General features: G+C 37.6%; 1 long non-coding RNA gene across 1 annotated transcript in view; it reads left to right on the top strand.

Annotated features, from left to right (window-relative positions):
- The window catches only part of LOC139083249 (uncharacterized), a 31,807-nt gene extending 8,709 nt beyond the window's left edge, over positions 1-23,098 (top strand). Inside the window, exons 2-4 of the long non-coding RNA XR_011539805.1 lie at positions 18,595-18,724; positions 20,290-20,465; positions 22,870-23,098. This is a non-coding gene — a long non-coding RNA (uncharacterized lncRNA). The remainder of the gene's footprint in view (positions 1-18,594; positions 18,725-20,289; positions 20,466-22,869) is intronic.
- Positions 23,099-24,764: the final 1,666 nt, after the last annotated feature.

The following is a 24,764-nucleotide window of genomic DNA, read 5'->3' as shown; positions in this document are numbered from 1 at the left end:
AGGAAGATCATCTTCCTCAAGCAAAAAGAGGAAGATTGGCAACAAATGTTAGCTCAGGGCCAATCTTCCTCACAAACTAAATAAATAAAAATAAATAAAATGGCTCCACTAAAGTCAGTTTTGACAAACGACAACAGTGACAGCAGTGGTGTAGAAACTCTTGTTCCTCTGAAGTCTTTAGTTAGAAGCTCCATGTGTGACAACCACAATAAGGGGGTCTGTATTTCACTCCTCATAGTTGCAGTGCATGAGTCTAAATCTGATTTTACTCTTTACTAAATGATTGTTTCCTGCTTTATGAAAGGCAAAAATTACATTTAACATATTTAAGCAAGTTTTGAGAATTAGGATCTTTCAGAATTAGTAACATATTTCGAATCCAGGTGTCTATTCCTACCTCATATTCTGTTTCTTCCAATGTTTACATCAGTAGCATTGAGAAAATTTTCTTTTTAAAGGTTTAAGTCATTTTGATATCCATTAGACCACCAAAGCTATAAATATGATGTGATGAATGTCAAAATAAATAACTGTATGATAAATAATTGCTCACACTCCTCATTACTCTCATTCATTCAGCAAATATTTATTTTGTTTTCTCCAGCTTTATTAAGGAATACTTGAAAAATAAAATCGTATATATCTAAAGTATACAATGTTGATGATTTGATATGCATATACATTATTGATTACCATATTCTAATTCATTAACACATCTATCACTTCATACAGTTAACATTTTGTGTGTGTGGCGAGAATGCCTAAGATTTACTGCCTTAGTAAATTTCAAGTATATAATACAGTATTATTAATTATCAACCTGCTGTCCATTAGATCCTCAGAACTTATTCATCTAATACTGAAACTTGTACATCCTGACCAACCTCTCTCCATTTCCTCCACACCCAGCCCCTGGCAACAACCATGTTTTCTCCGTTTCTATGAATTTGACTCTTTTTATTTTTTGGATTCAACATGTAAGTGAGATCATACAGCATTTGTCTTTTTCTATCTGGCTTATTTCACTCAGCATAATGTCCTCCAGGTTCGTAATGTTAGGATAGCCTTCTTTGTATGGTTGAATAATATTCCATTGTATGTATGTATATCACATCTTCTTTACCCGTTCATCCATCGACGCACACAGAAGTTGTTTCCATATCTTGGCTGCTGTGAATAATGCTGCAATGAACATGAAAGTGCAGATATCTCTTTGATATCCTGTTTTCTTCTTTTTCTGGATATATATGCAGAAGTGGGATTGCTGGATCATATAGCAGTTCTATTTTTAATTTCTTGAGGAACCTCCATGCTGTTTTCCATGATGGCTATACCAGTTACATTCCCACCATCATTAAAAGGTTCTCTTTCCTCCACATCCTCACCAACACTTGTTGTCTTGTTCTTTTTGACAATAGCCATCCTAACAGGTGTGAGAGGATATCTCACTGTGGTTTTGATTTGCATTTCCCTGATGATTAGTGATGTTGAGCACGTCTTCATTTACTTGTTGGCCATTTTCATCTTATTTGGGAAAATGTCCATTCAGTGCCTTTGCCCATTTTTTATTTGGATTATTTGTTTTTTTGCTATTGAGTTATATGAGTTCCTTATAAACCCCTTACTAGATATATGGTTTGCAAACATTTTCTCTCATTCATTTGGTTGCCTTTTCATTTTATTGACTGTTTCCTTTTGTTACTGAATATCTTTATGTGCCAGGCACTTTCTGGGCCCAAAGATTCAACAATGAACAAAACAGACAAAAATCTCTGCCTCATTGTAGGTTACAATTCAGTAAGAGGAAACAAACAAACAAAACATATCAGTAACAATCCCCAAACAACATTGAGTTAAATAGCAATAAGAGCTAAGGAGAAAAAATAAAGCACTGTAAAGAGACAGAAAGTGATGAGAGGGCTACAATTTTACATGAGGTAGCCGAGAAGACCCCATAATAGTGACTTTTGAGCATATACTTGGAGGAAATGAGATATGAGGTATATGGATGTCTGAGAGGAGAACTCCCTAAGCAAAGTGAATAGCAAGTGCAAAGGTCCTGGGGAGGCATAAACCAAGTATGTTCAGAGTAGCTAGGAGGCTAGTATGCCTGGAGTGCAGACTGCAATGAGGCAAGTGTTAGGAGATCAGGTCAGAGAAGTAGGAAGGAGTCGAATCATGAAAAGCCATTGTTTATTATAAGGACTTTGGCTTTTACATTGAGTTATGGGAAGCCATTGGAGATTTTTAAACAGAAAAATGACAGAATCGACATACCTTTTAACAAGATCACTCTGTGATGTTGAAAGGTGATTCAGAGGCAGCAAGGGAGGAAGCAGAGACCAGTTAGGAAGCTATTGTAATAAGCTGGACAGGAAGCCAAAGTGGACAAAAGAAAGATAGTAGATATTAAGCAAGTTCCTATAATATACCAGGTGCACTTCTGGGCTTTGTACGTATAGCAGGGGCAAAGCAGAGGCTCTGTGTCCAGGGGGTTTACATTCTCCAGAGAGGAACTGGACGTCAACAAATAAGCCAATGTATATATAAAATACCAGGTAGTGCTAAGTTCTACTTAGAGAAACCCAAAGGAATCTCTGCAACATGTTCCCCACTAACAACTCAGTTGATGATGACAAATGCCTAGAAATAAATACACGCTGTAGAGGCAACTGGAGAGGCAAAACGTGACACACTCCATCAGGGAATATTATACACCATGAAAATGGGTGACTACGACTATATGCAACATTATAGATGGATCTTACCAATATAAATATGAGTGCAAAATTAGTTCCTAGATATTAGAAACATCATGAGGCATTTTTCATAAAGTCGAACACACATACAACCCAAACATAGACTTTTAAATGCATATACACAGATGTATTGAAAATACATAAAATGAATTTTAAAAAATTATTAACACAAGATTTAGGGTAGTAGTTATCTTGGATGAAGGGGAGGCCAGGAAACACTGGAGTGATCACACAGATTTCTGTGAGTGTTCTAGGTTCCATGTTGGATGTTGGAGTCATGTGTTTAATTATATTATTTTGGAAGGAAAGAATGAAGGAAGGAGGAAAGAAAGAAACAAGGGAAGGGAGAAGGGCCTTTCATGAGCTATTACTGAATGTATGTCATGAGCCAAGGATTATGATTACTCTAATTTTATGCCCCAGGGAGGGGAATTAGCGAGAGTTATTGGCTGTTTGTTTTTAGAGTGTTGTTTGCTTGTTTTTTGACAGAGTCGTCAGGGAAGTCCTCTCCAAGGGAATGATGTTTGAGCAGAGACATGGATGGATGGAGGGAGAAGCCAGAAGAATGAGGGAATGACATTTGAGCAGAGACATGGAGGGAGGGAGGGAGAAGCCAGGAGAATAAGGTGAGCATTGTGGTTGGGGTGGAGCAAGTGAGAGGTGAGCAGCAAGAGGTGAGGTCAGGGATGCAGCAGGAGCAGGTCATCTTGGGCTTACATAGGCCATGAGAAACACTGCCATTTACTCCCAGGGAAACTGGAAACCACTGGAAGGTTCGAAGCAGGAACAACATTATCTATTATATATTTTAAAAAGATCATTCTTGTTGCGATGTGGGACTACACCAGCATTTCTCAGCACAATTGACATTTGGGCTGGATCATTCTTTGTTCTGGAGGGTTTTCCTGTGCATCATAGGAGGTTTAGCAGCATCTCTGACCTCTACCTTATACTGCTATAACACCTCCCACCCAGTTGTGACCACTAAAACTGTCTCCAGACATTGTTAAATGTCTCTCAGGGGCAAAATCAGCCCTGCATGAGAACCACTGGAAGACACTGAAGGTGATAAATACGGAATCAAGGAGAGGAGGTAGGCAATTGTTGCTGCATCCGCCAGAGACAATGACATGACTAAGGTAGAAGTGCGTGATGTCTCCCTCTTTTCATTTATTTTTTCCCATCTTTTTAAATTTATTTTTTTTCTTTTCTCTTAATTTTTATTTTTTAATTTTACTCAGCTTTCTTGAGGTGTAATTAACAAATAAAACTGTAAGATATTTAAATGTACATCATCATGATTTGATACATGTATACACTGTGAAAGATTCCTCCCATCTAGGAAAGTAACATATCTCTCACCTCAGGGATTTGTCTTTTTTTATTTGGTGAGAATATTTAAGTCTTGCTCTTTTAGCAAATTTTAATTGTACAATACGGTGTGATCTACCATAGTCACCAGGTTTTCCATTAGATCCTCAGACGTTATTCATCTTATAGTGAATCTCCCACTTTTCTAAGTACACACTTTTATAGTCTGGATCTATACCCACACTTCTGCAATCTCTACAGTTTGAAACTTCCAAAGATGGAATACCAAATATTCATTCACACTCAAAACAAACATTTTCCAGGTGCTATAGAAACAGGGTGTATATGAGTATGAACTCATCCATATGATTGTTACATAAGGAGTAATTCTAAGCTATTCACTTCTTTTTCTATTGGTTTTACCTAGTCTGACAAGTATTTTGTGACCTGCATCCAGGTGAGTTCCTGAAGCCCTGACCAAGGATTGGCCTTTGGCCAATCTTAAGATAGCCTGATTGACAACATTTTTAACACAGTGCACTGTTTAAAGAAAATATCACAGACGTACTCCTCATCCATAAAATGCTCACTTCTTTTTTTTTGAGGAAGCTTAGCCCTGAGCTAACTTCTGCTACCAATCCTTCTCTTTTTGCTGAGGAAGACTGGCCCTGAGCTAACATCCATGCCCATCTTCCTCTACTTTATATGTGGGACACCTACCACAGCATGGCTTGCCAAACCGTGCCATGTTCGCACCCGGGATCTGAACCCCGGGCTGCCGAAGCAGAATGTGGGCATTTAACCACTGAGCCACCGGGCCAGCTCCAAAATGCTCACTTCTGAGGGCAGGTTTCTTTCAGAAGGTACCAGGAGGCCATGGCTGAGATTCTCGGGGAGTCAGCCTTGCATCCCAAACACGATAGGTCAGGGGAGGCAGACAGGAATTTTGTTCTGTGTGGGATACTGAGCAAAAAGACGGTGTCTTTGACATCGTAACCCAGGAATTAAGGGCTATTGTTGAACGTGCAGCAGCAGAGCCTGAGAACAGAGTTGACAGCACTAACGTTGAGTGCTTACCCATGAGGACTCTGTTGTTTTCACAAAGCCCTCTCAGAAGGCCACCTATGAAAGGTAGAAATGTAAACACGAGGACACCGATTGGCCCTTGGTCTGAGAGGGAGCCATGCAGGCTTGTAAGTAAATAGTTTCTAGGATTCCAGAGTGGTGTTGGGAAACGATTTTATAAGGAGAGACAAATCATCCGAATGTGGAAAACGCAACTCCACTGATGCAAATCCAACTTCCCTCCCTGACAGGGAGAGCGTAATTAAACCCTTCAGGAGCCAGAGGGTAGCATCCTCGGCTGCCGGGGATCTTAGCTCATGCTTATCGCTGGTGGTTTACCAGGTGACATTTCCTGCCTGGTCTGACATGCTAAGGCAGCCTTGCCTTGGAAGAGGAGGCTGTGGTGCCTATGAAGGAATGGGGAGGCATGAGACTGTCTTTTCATTTGCAGAGTTTGACTGTTTATCCCTCATATTCACACCTGAGATCAGAAGCCCACACCATGGTTGGCTTTTCCAAAATAGTGACTCCAATATAAGACCAAAAAGAGCTCAGCCATGATAAGTAGGTGGAGGGGCATATGTCATAACAATAAGGTGAGTGAAAGGGGTAATTATAATAACATTAAATGTTATTGCCACCAGCCAGAGAGTAGTTCTATGCAATGAACTCACTTGAGTACAGCTCATGATGTGATCAAAATGCAATTTTACTTTATTTATCTATTTAGTTAATTAGTTGCTCATTTGTATTTTAAAAATATAATCACAGACAGTAATCTCATCTTATCCTAAATGAAAACTCCAAGAGGTCATTGAATTTGCTACTCACTTTTGGTCCTATAGATATTTTATATCACACAGTCTCCTTTTAGAAAATGGAATGTCCTGTCCAAGATATTAATCAAAACTGTAGCTTGTTATGACATCCCAAATATCAAATCTTCTTCCTTCCAAGCTTAGACCTGCTTCTGGCTGGAAATCCACAAAGGGAAAAGGGCAGTGGGGGCAGCATGTAGGAAGCATCTGATTCCCTCTCTCTTTTCTACAGCATGTCCTTCCTCTCCCTCCAACAACTCACCAGCCAGTGTCTGTCTTCCAGGTCACAGCAGTAGGGCAAACAGAGGAAAAATTTTGCTTGAGCAGGCTTCAAGTTTTCTAGGTTTAACAGATGATTAAGTTTGGCATTTTCCCCTCAAGAGTCTTTTGCATGGATGAGCAGATGACCCCACTCCTGTAATCTCCTTGACCTGGGCAGATGCACCTCTAATTATGATGATAGATTGAAAAGCTTTGCAGCACCAGGAGCGTGGTGTCCATTTCTATCTTCTTCTGTTGGTATCCCCAGCCATCTAGTTGTCCTTCTTAGAAGGACTTCAGGACCCCACCTTGGTTCTCTCTCCCATGTAGCATGCATAAATGAGACGTGTGTGCATCCTTACACCAGAACTCTGGAAGGCAAGCAGGTCCACTCCAGGGCAGCTACCTTTATTCTCCCATCTCAGGCCGCTGTGCCTTTCTCAGTCGTGATTCAAGCCGAGCCCACATTTTACACACATTGCATAACACTCTTAAGTCATTGTGTGGTCATCCCTCACTAGACTTGGAACAGGTGGAGTACCACCATCTTCCCTCCCAAGACAGGTCTGCAGTGTGTTGTCTTTCCATCCTCTCTGTATAAAGTTCTATATTCTTGAGATAAATGAAGAGATGCAAGAATCATACAACAGATTCTTACCCATTTCCTTTGTAAAATCTGTTTATTGCCACTCTTTTACACACATTTTGTTATCTGGGGTTAATTTTCTCGGGACGTCATTCAAGCTAAGTTAGAAAGAGCCACCATTTTAACCTTCTGTTGAGTTTGTAAAAGAAATTGTGCATAAGCAAAATTGTAAAGAAAATAAAGTTGATTTTTCATATTCTTTCATCCTTGGCCTTCCCATATGCTCATCGACCCCTTCATCCATCTTTTCTATTTGTTGTTTTCACCAAGAAATATGGTGCCCAACACAGCACAATACTATCACCACCACTATCTCAAGAAATAAACCTTCTAAACCTTTTATCTCCATTAAAGTTCTCTCTCACAAGACGCTTACCCTAAGGACTTGGCACCATACAGGCCAAGAGATAGTTCGTGAGTGTATCTCTTGTGCCAAGCACTGTGTAGAGTTCTAGTTGCAGAAGGTGACAAAGACAGTTTCCTGCCCTGGAAGAACTCAAGGTTTATTCTAGTTATTTTCATTAAAACATGAAACAAAACGTTTTGATTGATGTGAAAATTCATTTTTGTAACATCTGGGGATTCATACTATATATTGTGATGTCAGTCAGAAAACTGAGCCTAAACATTGAGTTGGGATATGTGGTGTAGGATAGGGCAGAACATGCTCCTTTAGGTCAGAGGTAAGCTGATGCCACCGAAAGGATCCCTGTTTGCTACAAACCATGAGAACTCTTAACTCCTCTGGACTTGTATTTTACCTGATAAGACAAAGTCAGGGAAATAAACATTTCTACTCAACCTCCAAATAGTACTGAAAGAATACCGGGTGAATAGGGTTAAGATGGAATATGTTAAAAAGTGCTCTTTAAAGAATTGGCATTCACCTTTTAGCCTCAATGTCACCTCAAATTCCAGTACTAGTAACTCGTAAAATTTAACAACCAGTGGTCCATTCATTATTAAAGAAACATTATAAACTCATTTGGATTGAAGCATTAATTGTTGATTTTAAGGTTAATGGTTGACATTATTTCTTCTTAACCTCCCAGGATAATATTTGCATTTTATGCTTTTAAAAAACTCAAATGTCCTTAAACCCGAAGGACTAGGTTAGATAAACATTTGAGGAACCACGCAAAGCCAGCTCTGAAGATTTTTTGATAGAGCGAGTATAAGTATTAGCCAATCCCCCCAACTAAAGAAACACACCCAAGTTCAGTGTTGATACGTGGGGACACTGACAACAGAGAAAGTATCCATGGAAAATGAAAATGGAGGTTATTTGAAGGCCAGCTTTTGATTGCACCATCTCTTTAAACAGGTCCGTATCTTAGTCAATAGAGATTAGTTACTGAGGATTTAAATATTTAACCATTCTTTTCTTGCAAAGATATGACATTGAAATTTTAAGATATGATTTTTTAGCTTTGAGTTGATTTTCCATTTTGAGAAATTATCTCATGATGTGTTGTTGAATTAGGGACAAAATGTCAAAAACTGGAAAAAAAGTAGTTAAGAATGGCCAAGAATTGATAAAACTCCATCTGGTCCAGTCCCTATGATGTGGCCCCTCCCTAGAGAAAGTCCCAAGATGAACTCGCCCCCCCTCACACTGCCCTCCCACCACAAGCTACTAAAATGTAGGCTGCCAAGTAAGGATTCCTTTCTTCAGTGCCCTGCTGAACCGCACTGGAGCCTGCAGCCAAATGAAAAGGTGCACCCTTATATACCCTTATCAAAATACCCCCCTTAATTTGAACCAAGTGGAAAAAGTTAATAAAAGGCCCACAATCAAAGCAATGACTATATATAAAGCTTTGCATTGCCCAATCTGTTTGTTCACCATTGTCAACCCTCATAAACCAGCCCATCGGTGGAAGCCAGCAACCCAGAATTTGGGGGCTGATTGAAAACGACTGTTCCCATTGCCCAACAAAACAGGGTCATAAAACAAACAATAACAGCCTGTCTTAATTTAAAATTCTGATATTTTGTTCAATGTGGATTTTCAAAAATATTGCAATAAAGTATTATTACAGTATTATTTATCTTGATTACTTTTTGTAATGAATGAGAACTTTGGATTCTTCTTAGCTAGACTCAATGGGCTACAATAGGCAGAAGGAATTGAAAGAAAGTGGCAAGACTGGCTGTAAAGACTTTGAAAGGAAATTTAGAAGATTTTAAAAAGCAATATATACATATTTTAAATAGAATTTTGTGGCGGAGGATAATTTTCAGAGATGAGTCAAGAGTGAGGGCACGTTCTCTATCTCTCACCCTAATTTGAGACTTTCCAACTTTCCTTCCTTGGCTTCTTCTGTCAAGTTTTATATTGAACACAGGCCAGATTTCCTAAGTTTTGCAGACAATTATTTTCCAAACGAAAAAAATAGGAGACTAAAAAGTTACATAACAAATAGCACATTGAGTTGGCTGAAAAATGCTCTCTGAATATTCGATGTATAATGATGCTCAGAACTGAGATGCATCACACCAAAAATTCAGACTTCATTGATGTTATCACAGAATATTTTGAACAGACATAGCTGTTTTCTAGGATACTATATTGGAAAAATGGAGCTTATGCCACAAAATCTGCTTATGTTGTCATGCACATTTTGTATAAATTGATTATCCATCAAGTAGTTTAAACTTTTACTATGACTATTTCTATTTTCAGTAAGTTTATTTTTAATGTGTTTACAATTTTCTATTTTTTTGATTTCTTGACTTTATTTTTCTTTATTGCAGTAACATTCGTTTATAACATTATATACATTTCAGCTGTACATCATTATATTTCGATTTCTGTGTAGATTACATCATGTTCACCGCCCAAAGACTAATCACAGTCATCAGCATACACATATCCTTAACCACCCCTGATGCCCTCCCCACACCTCCCTCCCTTCTTCCATTTTCATATGCTTATTGGCCATTCATATAACCTCTTTGGTGAGATATCTAATTTCAAATCATAAATTTTTAATTATATTTAATTTAATTTTTAAATTTAAATTATTTAATTTAATTTTTAATTTCAAATTATAAATAAAAATAAATTATAAATTCATTTGAAGTATAAAATTTCAAATCCATTTTAAAATCAGGTTTAAATGATTTTTAGTGTTTATCTTAAATGTGCTTCTCAAGTTTTATTTTCCGAATTTTATTGAGCATGGTTATCCCTAGGCCTGGCTCTCGGAGGTGGTATCTGGTTGGTAAAAGGATGGGTTAAACTGAGCACAGCCAGAACCCAGAACTCAGACAGGAGCAGGAAAGACAGTCCAGAGAGAAATCTTTGTTTTGACCTAGGGATTGGTTTTTGGGACAAGGTAGCAGAATGGAATTAGAAAGTAGAGTTGAAGAAACATAAAAAGAAAATAAGTACTTGGATTAAATGAATTAATTGCTGCAGAGTGGGTTCTTTTTTTTTTTCTATTTAAATTACATGTGATACTCGACTACAAGAGTCTGTTGGGCAGGCTAAGCCTTTCTTCATAACAATTATAGTTCTGGAACTTGGCCTGGTAACCATAGTAGACGCTCAATAAACATTTGTTAAATGGAAAGAAGATGAGAGGAAGGAGGAAAATAATGAGAGAGGGTGGGGAGGGAGGGAAGAAATAAGGGAAGAAGAAATATGCAGAACTGATAGGTGATTTCTCTGTTGAGAATGGCAAGAACACAGTTGAATTATTTACCCTGTTCAGTAAAGAAGATCTAAAGATTTTCAACAACGATGTTGTGGAGTGACCTTTCTATATTGTAATCTATAATAAATAGTGGAGACTGAATGGACATTTGAAGAAGAAGCTTGGGGATTAATCTTTAGATAGCTTAGATCACTTGAAAGCAGTTTCTGTTCACGTTTCTAAAAGGAGATTATATTGGAATCATTCATTCATGTGGATATTCATCCATAAAGTTATAGGTACTCAGACATTTCCTAATCCAATGTCTTAATTAAAGATGCAACTGTACAGACAGATTCTCCACTGGCCCTTCCAACATACCTCTTTTAAATTCAAATTGTGAAATATTTCTCTATTAGAATAACAAGAACTAACATTTAATTAGTGCTGCTGATGTGGTGCAGACATCTGTTCTAATCTGTCTCTCTCTCTCTCCCACACACCCACATAATGCCTTACTACTCACTAGAACCCAAGATATGGTCAATACTATAATTAGCCTAGTTTTACAGATGACGAAACTGAAGAATGGAGAGGTTAAGCAGTTAGCTTGATAGAAGCAAAGTTCAAGTTCAGCGCAATTCACCCCAGAGACTGTGCTTGTATAGACTATGCCTCAGTGCACTTTCTGCTTCTATTTTAAGTATTTACGTGCATGCTTATTTGTGCATCTAGAACAGTGGTTCTCAACTAGGGGCTTGTTAGCAAATCTGGAGACATGTTTTTGTTGCCATGACTTGAGGATGCTCCTGTCATCTTGTGGGTAGAATCCAAGGATGGTGCTAAACCCCCTACAAGGAACCTGAGAGTTCCTGACAACAAGGAATTATCCAGTCAACAGTGTCAATATTGCAGAGGTTGAGAAACCCTATTCTAGAGCATGAGCCACTAAGGCAAAAATTATGCCTCACTCAAATTTGTAGAGCACCTGGAACAGAGTTGACTAAAAATGAATGTTTATTGATGGAAACAATAACTTACCAAGTTTGTTAAAGAGAAGGAATTGTACTTAGTAATTAATAAAGCATCGCTGATCTCTAACCCAGCAAACTGATGTTCTCCATCCTGGAAACTTACATGTATCCTTACTGTGGCCAAGGTATTGCTTTCTCCTAACCCTTACACTGCGTGATTCCATAGAATAAAATTTGCCCTGATGTAGAAAGAATCCAGATAGACATGGGGAAGATTACAGAGCAAGAGAGTATGAGTGAATATCATTAGAAAAAAAAGTATGTAAACATACTGAATTTTTTACAAATATGGGACAATTTCTTTTACAAATTTTACAAACATGAGAAGTTTTTGAAATATGTATTTTTTACAAATATGAAAAATAGATGGAAAAGTGATCATCATACACTTTAAGAATTTACCAACTGCAATAGAAGTATTAATAAATTATATAAAGTATAAATAAATTATATATAATTATATAAATTTTATAAAGTATAAATAAAGTATATACATTTGTCTAAATTTATACAATTTTCTGGAATGAAAGCGTTCCATAACTAATCCATTTGGGCTAATGGCACTACAAATCATAAGAAGGAAATAAAATTTTACTCTAATAACTTTTTAGGAAAATTGTTCTTGCAAAATCCTTTGCACTTATAGGACAGCAGATGCAGACCACGTTTCCTTAGGGTACCCCAATGTGATGGTCAGGTTTCTTGGTGTCTAACTGGTCAACACAGAACCCTCAGCAGCTCTAAGATAATAGCATCTCTCTCTCATTTGATTTTACTGTCTACTGGTAAGGTACCCGTCCTGCTCTCTCCCTGGGAATGTGAAAATAAAAGTGCTACACAAAAGGCAATCGCTTCCAACTGATATCACCTCTCTTTCAAGGACTTTCAGAAAACAGGGAGCCAAGATACAGTTGTGAACTTCTCCCTGAGGGACAGAAAGTAGGAGATGCTCCGACAATGCTGGGAAAGTACCACTTGATTTAATAAGAGTCAGGACGCTTGGAAGCCTTTAGCACCCTGCCAGGATGCTTCCTGCAACTGAGTCTCTCAAATTCAGAACCTTTTTCTTGTTTTAAATCTAACAACAGTGTTACCTTAAAAATCTGTTAGTTTGTTCCATCTTCATGGGATTTTGTATAGGCTTTATCCTGTTTTCCTGGAATCGGGGTCTAGGGCTCAGACTTGGGGGCAAAGTGATCTAAGGAGAGTCAGAGATGCCAACAACAGGAAACAGACAACCCCAGCCTATTATAATCAGATCCTCACCCAGCCTCAGTGATTATAAGCAGAAGACTGGCAGGGAAAATAACACACCACCAGAAGAAGTAATAAAACATATTATTAGGAACTGAGTGTTTGGGATTCTCATAAATTAAGGTAAGATAATAAAATAATATGTTATCTTCTGTCCCTGAAACTCTGAAAATGCCCAGAACAAAGCAGTCTCCTTTGATCCTGTAGGTCAGATCCTTTAAGGGACCCCATGAGGCTGTCATTGGACTCATCTGGACACCCCTTGCAATCACTGCTGAATGGAACCACTGAAGCACCTCTCTGAGGATCTGTAGCTCTCCATTTCCAGGGGAGAGCTTCACCTTCAAACGTCACTGAAAAAATGGGTTCAAATCCCAAGCCCACATGGTTGGCCTTTCTTTAAAACTCTCTATCATGATATTTTCATGAGCGTGTACCATTCTGAAAGATCCATTCAGTATATGTTATTGTTTTCAGGTCTAATAATATGACTTTTTGAGCCAATGTTGTCTTGGTTTTCTTGACATAGCACTTTGATAAGAATTGTTGACTATTCCTAGATAGAAAAAAGGACAGTAATAACCAAAAGACCACGTTGCAGGTATGGAGGGCTGCAGTGTCTTTTACATGCTTAATATAGCTATCTTTAAGATAACGCTTTAAGTTTATTTCTAATGGTGCCTTTCATATCAAGGATTCACATGACTTATTGACTTTAAGTATGGCCTATTTTATAACCAAAATATATCACCAATAAGTGTGTAGCTCGCCATCTTCACTGACACAGCCCCAGTCCAAACCGCACCGTGACTTACTTAGGCCACCGCAATAGCCTTCACGCCTTGCTTCCACACTTTCCCTAATGAATTAATTCTCCATACAGCAGCCACTGTGTTCTGATAACCTGAGGCTATTGTCTAAAACCCTTCAAAGCCCATTAATTTTCCCTAGGATAAAATTCAAATTTAAAAGTACACCTTACAACATCTTTCAAAACCCACCCCTTCTCCAGCTTCATGTTGTGTCAACCCCATATACAACCCCCACCATATCCACACACTGGGCTTAGTCACCCTGGTTATCTTTTGATTCTTCCAGTTCTTCTAAGGGCCTTTGCATGTGCTCTGTTCTCTGTCTAAGATACTCTTCTCTCTGTTGTTTCACTTACTCACATTCATCGTTCATGTTGTAACTTATAAGCAACTTCCTCCAAGAGGTCTTTCTTGACCAACCCACCTAAACTATCTGCATCACATTATTATCTTCCAAAATACCCTGGATTTTCCTTTAATAGCACTTTTAATTATAAATTAACTTTTCAACAAATGTGTTCAGATTCTAATTCTCCTGCTAGAGTATTGATTACGCCAGAGAGAAGACTCAATCAGTCAGATGACTTGTCTGTAGAAAGCCTGATTCTCTTATATTTGAGATCTTAGTGATTCTTTGGATGGAAAGGGTTGGGGTATAGTGGGGGAAGTGTCTGATACTCTAGTAAGATCCTACACAGTCTGTATAAGGGTGGTTGATGGCTGAATCTGTGAAAAAAGTGTAAGTTGGGCAGATCTGGCTGGCCACATAGACACACAGGAAGGCAGCTTTGGCCAGAAACTAGATGGTAGCCTAAGAATGAAACATAAATATTGTGGCAGAGAATGCCAGTGTTGAGTAAACAAAGGCAAAAGGCCAGACAGCATTCAGCAGGTCTATTGGAACAGCTTTTGCTAGGATAAAGTAAAAGAAACGGGAGCATTAGCAGGAGTGTGAGTCCTCTGTGACTATCTTGCAACTAACAGAACTAGCATCAGACTTCAAAAGAAAGACTTTACAAAGCTGTGAAGTTTTTAAGCATCAGCTTCTCTCCAGATACAATTAGAGGTTGGAGCTGAGATCAGTATCATGTGGCAGAACTTTGGTTCCAGCCTAATTCCACAGGCTCAGCCTGCATGGTTGTAGCAGTCCTGGGTTCTACCATGGTATAATCAGTGGGCTGGAAACAAGACTTGTGGGGATAATGCATGTGAAGTAGTGGCTGCATTACCTAATTCACCACCTCAGACCTCTTCCAGGATTAAGTGTCTTAAACAATTGGCTGTAGATGGTACCCATGGCACTTTGTGAGTGGCTAATCTGAAAGGAATCACTCTTGGACAAGTTACTCCTTGACTCTCAACTCTTGCTCATCAATAGCCATCTGTTTCCTCTTCTTCCTCAAAAACAATCTGACTTACACAGGATGCATGAGGTTATTTGTGACCATATCACTGAGTTTTGGCCAATATAATGTGGACAGAGTTGTTATACATCATTTCTAGGTCTGATTTCTACAAACTTTTGGCCATTCTTCCACCTTTCCTCACTGTCTGCTGATTGTATGGGATCTAGTGGAGAATTCTAAAGCCTTAAGAGGTAAAAGAGTTATATAATTGAAGGATTCTGATCTTGGAATGAATATACAAGATGAGCCCCCTGTTAATACACACTAGACTTAATATGAGCAAGAAATAAAACTGGGATTTATTAAACCACTGAGATTTAGGAAGTGGTATATTACAGCGCTAATGTTACATAGCCTAACAAGCATATAACATAAGAATCAGGTAGTCAAAGATAAGTAGAGAGCTAGGTAGAACATAAAACACATGAAAAATCAAGGTCTACTTTTTGCAGATGAACAAATCTACTGGACAAAAAAGTACTAAGTCAGTTGCCCATTTTGTTGCCTAAATTTTAAAATTAGAGATATATATTTTGACATTGAAAATCTACTACTATATCCTGATATATTTAATGGAATTGCGTGGTGAAACATCTCTTCTCTTCTCTCTTTTCTCTCCTCCATCCCTCACCTAATATCTTACCCATTCCAAGGCCAGTCAACGTTAATATTTGCAAACACTCTCGAGTGAGTATGTTCAACTAACATTGCTGAAAACTCTACTATGTGCTGGCACTGCTAAGTGCTGAGCCTGAAAAGCTCAATAATATTTATTCTCTCCTTCAAGGTGTTGAGAATCCAGTGTGAGATATAGATATTTAAATAAACACCTTTAATAGTACATGCTAAAATTGAGTTACATACAAGGCGAAAAATGAGAACCTGATTAGTTTCCTTGAAGAGATGACATGGGCTAGGAGTGAAAAAGCTGCAGAGAATACGAGATATTTGAGCAAGGTAAGGAAGAAGGTGCATGTGTTCCTGGGACCTGGAACAGGCTTTTAAAGAGGGAAAATGATGTGAACAAAGGCACAGAGATGTGAAATGCTATGGCATTTTTCAGGGAATGGAAAATTGTTTTGTATGGATAGAGCTTAAGCTGCAAATAGTGATAGAAAGTAGCAGAGAGATTTTGGTCTCTTAGTTTATTGATTTCCATACTTCCAGTGAGCTTATCCTTCACCTTATCTCAGCCAAGCATTTCCATGGTTACGCCTCAAGCTTGTCATCACAAGCAGTGTATCATTTCTGGACTCTCTACGCAAGCCATTCATTCTGTGAATACCACCTCCTGTCCTTTCAGTTCACCTACCCAAGTGCCTTGACACCTGCAATTCCTCAACTTCATTATATTCTCAATTCTAGTGTTCTCTTTTTTATTTTTTTTAAATCAACCACTTCTCTCATAGTCTCACTACTTACCCAGCCTAGATTTTACCGTCTATTATTGAACTTGGTAGTAGGTCCTTTTCTATATTTACTTACCCTTCTTAGGGGATCTCATTCATTCTTTTTGTTTTGAATGGCATCTAAATACTTATTTGTCTATAATCCATAGATCCTACTTCAACTTCCCCAAAACTCAAACTTGTATATTCACTTAATATCTCCCAAATCTAGAAGTTTTGCTTGATTTTTCTCATTTTCTCCTCCACCACATCCAGCCATTAACAAGACTTATCTACCCCATCTTAAAACATATTTCAAATCCAAACATCTCTCTCCAACTCAATGACTATGACTTTTCTAATCTAATTCATCTTCCTGTTACCATTTTGTACCAGAGTTGCCACAATGATCTTTTCAGAATATAAATTGTTATATCACTTGATGATTTGAAATTTTTCACTGGCTTCCTATTCAACTTAAAATAAAATCCAAATTCCTTAGCAAGTTTTGTAAAGCCCCGTGATCTGTTTCCTGCTTCCTTCTCTGACATATTAGTTTTTGACTCACTCTCACACTCCAATCTCACTGCCTTTCTCTCTGTTCCTCAAACATGCCAAGCTTGTCTCTGCGTTAGGATCTTTGCAATACTATTTCCTCCACAAGGAAAGCTCTTCCCTGGACTTTTGACTCCCTCCATTTATTCAGGTGTCAAGTTAAAGGTGACCTCCCATTGATGTTTTCCCCGACTTCCAACCTCATTATAAAAGCAATCATCTAATTAATCTCAATTAATCATTCTGTTTTAATTGTTCACATAAAACTTACCACTTTGTGTGTGTATGCATGTGTTTATTTGTTTTCACCATGACCTAGAATGTAAACTCCCTTAGTGTTAGGAGCTTTCCTATCTTTTCCTTACAGTATCCCTGGTGTGTAGACTATTGCCTGGTGATAATAAATATTTGTCTAATAAATAAATGAAACGTAGTCAGTGAACTTTGTTCCTACTCAGCTGACAGTGGAGATCTAACATCAGGCTGAGGAATTTGGACTTTGTCCTGCAGATGGTGAGAGTTCAAAAGACTTGCAATCTGAGCATTGACATGGTAAGAGTTGCATTTTAAAAATTTACTCTGGGAGCTGAGTGAAAGATAGGTTACAGAAAGCAAAGCTGGAGGCATGGTAATTAGTTAGAAGATGATAATAATAGCCTAGACAGAAGACTAAACAATGAGAGTATCAGTGCAAAGGAATGAACATGATTGAAGAAAAAGAAATGATAGGACTTAAGGGCATATTGGATGTGAGGAATAATGGAGAGGAAAGAGGGTAAAATGAACCCCAGGTGTTTTGCTTGGAGAATTATGGATATAAGAGTGCTGGATGGTAAACAGGTTTGAGAGAACAAAATAATGGATTCAATTTACATAGTTTGAGTTAAAAGTGCTGGGAGGACGTGTAGTTTGAGGTAGTAAAATTTAAATATATGAGGTTGGAACTGAGTAAATAGGGAAGAACTGGAGGTAAAAATTTGTGAGTCATCTGCACATAGGTGATGGTGAAAGACTGGGCAGGGATGAGGTCAGCCAGAAAGAGTTAAAACTTGACCAGAGAGGGACAACATGTCAGAATTACCTGAGGTGCTTTTTCAAATTGGACACCATCTCCCTCTTCCAACTTAGTTTTACAAATGTAACATTGCTACTGCATATTGAACCCTCAGTGTGTTGGGCTTCAAACAAGCTTGTGAAGCACTGGGCTTGGAATGATACATGAAGACCAAGGAAACCAATGTTAAGACTTGACCCATAAGGAGGGACTTGGGAAGGAGATTGAGACCTATTACTGCAAGATGTAGCAGAATAAACACAAAGAAAACAAAAACCAGAGAAATGCCTCTAAAATTGTGAGTCTTGAAAGGTTCAAGAAGCAAGAGTGGCCAATTGTGCTAGATACTGACAAGGCCAACAACAGAAACACTTAGGGATCAGTATTAAATTTGACAGTTGGCCCATTTATGATCCCAGTAACAGCAGCCAGATTTTAAGGTGAAATTATCAGTGAATGGAAAGTGAGGAGCTAGAGAATATGGATTAGAGTTTATAACTTGTTTAAGAAGATTGGGCTATGAAAATTGTGAGTGACAGGGCAGTAAAGATCCAAGCATGATGAAAAAATTGTTTTGCACTGTTTTTCAGATGAGGCTGAAGGGATGAAACTCAGTGGAAAAGAAGAGTTTGAAGATCCATGGGAGAGAGTTGGAACGGATGAGACCAGAGAGTCAAATCACAGCATCACAACCCCGTGCACACAGAGCTTCACCTAAAGGTTTGGGGATTCAATTAAGAATTTTAAAACTAGATATTGAAGGAATGACACTTTTAAAATTTAAAACAAAACACTGTGGAGTATCACGACAACTGGATTAATTAAGGACAAATGGATGACAGAAAACCAGTTCCAAGGCTTTTGCAGTCATATAAGTGAAAAACAATAAACTAGATCAACGGTATTAGAGGAGAAGCATGGAGATTGAAATGAACAAGTATTTGGGAATGAAAATCAATATGAACTTTTAATGGATCCGAGCTAGAAAGTGATGAAGAGGAAGATGCTTAGAGAGCCAGGTTTCTAACTTGGATGATGGGGTTGCTGATGTTACCATAATCCAGAGAAGAAATAATAGAAGAGCTAAACTGGAGGAAAGATAACGAATTCAGATTGAGATATGCTGAAATTGTGATTCAAAAGAACTTTGCAGGTGGATGTTGAAGGGAATATGGGGAAGGTGTTCAATAGAAGGAGCTGGAACAGTTATGCATATTGGAGATTCCTCAGTAAATGGTCTTGTAATAAATCATGGTCTTAGATAAGAGGTATCTAGAGTGAAAAGAGAAGCAGATATTGGATCACAAATATAGGAAATTTATTTGAAGACCAGTCAAGAAAGGCATCTATAAGGAAGACTGGAATGCTATAATCAGAAATGTAGGAGGGAAATCAGGAGAGATAAGAATTATAAAGTTTAAGACCTGGTGTAACTGACACACTCATAGTCAATGAGTATTCATTAAGTTCAACTGACTTGGTGACATAAAGTGGGACCAAGAAGGACCAAAATTAAAAAGAAGGTCAAGTTAGGTATGAGTTCAGAATTGTTTATTTAGCATATTGGATATCACTGGGTATCTTACTCATCAATTTTTTAAATTTGTGGTCCAGATGGAAATAAAACTTCAGTGAGTTAAAGATCAAAAGGATTGTGTGGAAAACTTAAAGACAAAATGTGTCAAATAATCTTTTTGGACACTATCTAAAACCTCGTGCTTTTCTTATTCCTGGGATTTTTAACAGACTCATTAATAAGTATTTAGGACTTATTAGACAATTCCTGATAACATGAATTTCCTGTCTCCTACATTTTTTTCTAAAGAATGTTTCATAAATAGATCAGTGGAACGCAGACCAGGGTTTCAATGTAAGTGTACCATGATGGACTCGTCTAAGTGTACCTTATCAGACACTGAGATTGTCAGATCACTTTTGAATCATTTTTTAATTTACTTTTTCAAATAATGATTTGATAAAAATATTAAATAAGCTAATGCTTATAGGATTTATTTCTTGCCAGGCATCATAGCTAGTATTTTATATAGATGATCTCATTTAATTCTCACATCACTTAACCAGTGATTACTAATGTTGTTCTTATATTACAAATGATGAAACTAAGGTGCAAAAAAGTATAGTAATCTCCCACCATGTCCTAGCTGGTAAGTCACAGAGTTAGGTTTTGCTAAGGAGTCTGAAAATTGCACCTGTTGTCTTACCCACTGTACCTCACTTCCTGCTGTAATTTTACACATTCCCGTATGCATTTTCTTTTTACATAGGCAGCACGTTACTGGAAACAGTTTTAAATTTTAGCACCAAAGAAAATGTTTTGAACGAAATAATTTTTCAAGAAAATGAATTAATGAAGAAGTAAATTAAAAAGCGAGAGAAAACATGCTACACCGAATACAAGGCAATCAAAAATAATCAAGGGGTTCATTTTTTCCAAGACAAGGTAAGCTTCTGACAATCTCTTGTATTGCAGTTGGAAAAATTTGTGCTTTTGTTGTGAACATTGCTGTGTCAAAATGTTTCAAACGGGGCAATTCTATCCACCAAGACTGATGTCTGAGTGTTCAGATTAGTTATTATTCCAAAATTTAATTCTACCAATTTATACAAACATCTACAGCTTATTTGAAAACATTAAGTTGTTTTTCTTTAGCGCTTTTAGTTCAAGTTCCAAAATTCCATTCTTATAATACCCCAGATTGTTTAATGATTGTTTAATATTTTGGAATACCCATTGTATAGTAGGAGCATATCAACAGACCGTGCCTCTTAGTATTTACTGAGAAATATATAACCGGCATCTTGTAAATATTTATCTCTCAGATGCAGTGAAAACAGTAAGATTACTAGACAAAAATAATCACGCTGATACATATTGCGTAATTCCACAGAACTACATCCAGGTATTTTATAAAATTTCACTGCTTTTTGATTTCTAATCCTGCTAAATCCTTTGCGGGAAAAAAATCCAAAGGGAATTGAAAATATCCTTGGAAAGTGTGATTTTTTGCTGTATGTCTTCCCCATTGCTATTTCTCTACATCATTTGCTCTATTTTTCTATCTATCTATCTATCTATCTATCTATCAAGTATCTATCAAATGCTTCCAAATATATACTACACTTGGCACAGGCAGAGAAAGTAGAAACTTTAGAAGCTGAGTGTGATTTCAATTGTATCTATCTATCCAGAAACAAAACTGATTCAGAATCATTACAACTTCCACTGAATGGTAGAATTGATTAGCTGCAGATGGTTTATGATAGAATCAAGTGACTGACTCAGGTTTCCAGCAATCACTAATACTGTCAGCTATAGCTGACAGGCTCCACCGTCATTCTAGGAAGGGAGATGCTATTGATGGCTCACACTTCTAAATATGCAGCCATAACCATCATCTCACATCCTAGAGTCAATATTAGGAGAACACTAGACATTCTTGTTCCTGAAAGTGCTACTGGAATTCCAAAGCTAGAGATGAAAAGTGCTTATGTAACCTTTCTAGGCCTGATTAATTTCTGCCTCTTCCAGAGAGCGGCTCCTTGTTCCCTATAGCAGAGACGATGCAAAGTGGCTCTCAAATTTCATTTCATTTTCTTTCTGGGTACACAGAAGGACAAAATTTTGCTTTCTGACTTTCTTAGAGCAACTGAATTCTGGCCAATAGGATCCCCAAGGAAGACGGGTTAAGCAACTATTTTACATCACAAAGTATTAAGTGAAATACTCCTTTTTATCTTAAGATAAACCCTCCTGACAGTGAGAATATGCTGTATCTTGGCCTATTATTTTAAAGAAGATAGCTGGCCAAATTTGTGAGTCAAAGCATTTCTAACCTTTTAAAAAATAGTTATATATTTCTGTTATCTTAATATTTTTTCTGCTGAAGTGATATTGCAAATCCAAATATGCAGACTACATTCTGAAAGTTGTTTTTTTTTAATGGATGTCTATGATGTCGTGGGACCTCATGTCAGCTTAAGGAACTTGTAGGCACACAACACTGAGTTGGGAGAGAAGACTCAGAGTATGGTTGTTTCTTAAGGCCAAAAGAAGTAAAAGATTTCGTTTTGTGTTGTTGTGTTGTTGTTTCAACTCTGAGAAAAAGGACTACGACAACTGAAGAGAACCCAAAGAGCAGATGGGAGCTGAATTTTACTCATAAGTCAATCAACTGGGTCTGGGTTGATCTTGGGTAGCATTAGCTCTTCTTCTCAGATCCAGTCTGCTGAAGGCCAGTCGTGTGGCTACTATCTTTCTTCTAGAGTACATTGCACAGCATTTTATTTACCCGTTATTATGTTGCAGAAGGAAGTGGGGTCATTGAGACATGGCAGGGATGGCAAGTGGCAAAATGCAGTAAATGGATGAATAACAGCTGTTCTCAGTGGGCTGGCCCCATGTGTGGGGATGGCCAAGGGGCAAGCCTTAGTGAAAAAGGGCCAAATGCCACCTCCAAGCCCCTCTTATTTTCTCTTTTCTCAGTCCCACCCAACATATAACATTTTAAAACTTTCTTCATGAAAAATAAGAATTGGCAATAGAAAATGTGTAATTTATCTGAAAGTTCTAAATGTGGCAAGAATCAGTTAATTCTAATAGTTATTTTTGTTGGTTTTATATTCCTTTTCCCTTTTTATGACAAGAAAACCTCAACTTTCCTTTGAAGACCCATTCTTCCCATTTCTTAGAGTCAGTTGTTGGCTGGGGTGCAAATGCTGACCAGGGTAGGGCATAGTACCCAGACTTGGCTAATCCAAACTTCAAATCCCCCTAAGTCATATTTAAGTATTTCATATTTCTCAAGTTGTTCCAATCATAATGAATCTGCTCTTTTGTGCTATAGGAATTGGAAATAGATGTTCTTTTATTCTGCTGGAGTTGAATCGGGGAGAACGTATGTGACAAGCCACTGCTAGCTTCTTCTCATCAGCTATGGCCTGAGGATGAAGGCAACACTTGGAGGAGAGTAGAGACAAGTTAAACCAAAAGAGAGAGAAACCTCTTCCCACTTAGCATCATTTTAACTCCTAGATTTTTCAATTACATGAGCCAATACATTATCTTTTTATTTTTCAGTTTGAGTTTATTTTCTTGCAATTGATTGAGCACTAAATAAACAGCTTATGTCTCTCATTTTGAAAAAGATTATATTATAGCACTATAGTGAAGCTTTTCTTGAAATTCCAACAGTGTGTATTGGGGAAATTTATTAGAAACTTTTTTTACTAGGATTTTTTGACAGGAGAAATTAGGTGAAATAATAAAACTTCTTTGGAGTGCAAGTTTAGCTATGTATTCAATTTTGGTGTGCATCATATCAGATTTTGTATATTTTCTGACCAAAGTACATATCAGTGGGTATTTCAGTGCATGGACCTAATCATGCTATGATCAGGAGTTTGCTTTATGATAGTAAGAGTGTATTTGATAGTTTTTCCCATCTACTTTGAAAATAAATATGTAGTTGGTCAAAGGGAAGCTAAATTAAAAAATCAGGATGAATCACCATTTACTGTGCCAAAGAGTTGTTAAAGTCATCATTCCTAGAAGAACAGACAAGTGATATTTTAAGATTTGATCTATAGCAATCATGGTTAATCACATCTTAATGGTCCATAAGCACGTGTGCTGGCATCAATGGAATGGTTCCAGAAACCGGACATAATCTTAAATTGTTCTTGTATAGGACCAGATAGTAAATATGTTAGCCTTTGTAGGCCATAGGGTCTCTGTTGCAGCTATTCAACCGTGCCACTGTGGCGTAAATTCAGTCACAGACAATATGTAAATAACTATGTAAATGAATGAACAAAGACAATATGTAAATATAAACAATATGTAAATGAATGAGCATGGCTACGTTCCAAAAGAACTTTATTTATGGACACTGAGAATTTAATTTTATATATTTCTAGATTTCATGAAATACTATTTTTCTTTTGTTTTTTTTTTCCAACCATTTAAAAATGTAGAAAATATTCTTGGCCCACACACAAAAACAGGTGGTGGGCCTATCTGGCCCCATGGGCTGTAGTTTGCCCACCCCATAACCTCAAAGCTATGTCCAGCCTTTAGAAGGTTCTTACTCTCACAGTAAAAAAAAGCCATGGTTATTTTCCTGTATCTGACTTTTACTCCTTTGTTAGTAGATGAATCATTTGAAAATGATGTATTTATAGTATTAAAATTCAGGTTTAGCTTTCACTTTTACATTTTTGCTGACTCAAAAAGAGATTGGTTGGGGCTGGCCCCGTGGCCGAGTGGTTAAGTTCGCGCGCTCTGCTGCAGGCGGCCCAGTGTTTCGTCGGTTCGAATCCTGGGCGCGGACATGGCACTGCTCGTCAGACCACGCTGAGGCAGCGTCCCACATGCCACAACTAGAGGAACCCACAACGAAGAATACACAACTATGTACCGGGGGGCTTTGGGGAGAAAAAGGAAAAAAAAAAATAAAATCTTTAAAAAAAAAAAAAAAAAAAAAAAGAGATTGGTTTATTTTTTTTCATTTTTAATTTCCCCACAAGAGATAAAAGTATAAGTTGATGACTTTCATAAATTAGAAGGAACATTAGGTATCGTTAGACATACAATATTAGAATCAACCTGTGTGACGGATACCGAGAATTCTCAGTTGTTTTTCAATGCTTTAGAACTATGACTCAGAAAAGAATTAACCCAAATACTGAAAGATGTGTTGAAAAATGTGCAAAAATAGGAAAATGTCATGAGGATATTAAT

This window comes from Equus przewalskii, chromosome 5, assembly GCF_037783145.1.
Source record: "Equus przewalskii isolate Varuska chromosome 5, EquPr2, whole genome shotgun sequence".
NCBI lineage: Eukaryota > Metazoa > Chordata > Mammalia > Perissodactyla > Equidae > Equus > Equus przewalskii.
The sequence above is the reverse complement of the archived record's forward strand: the minus strand, read 5'-3'. Positions and strand labels throughout refer to the sequence as shown.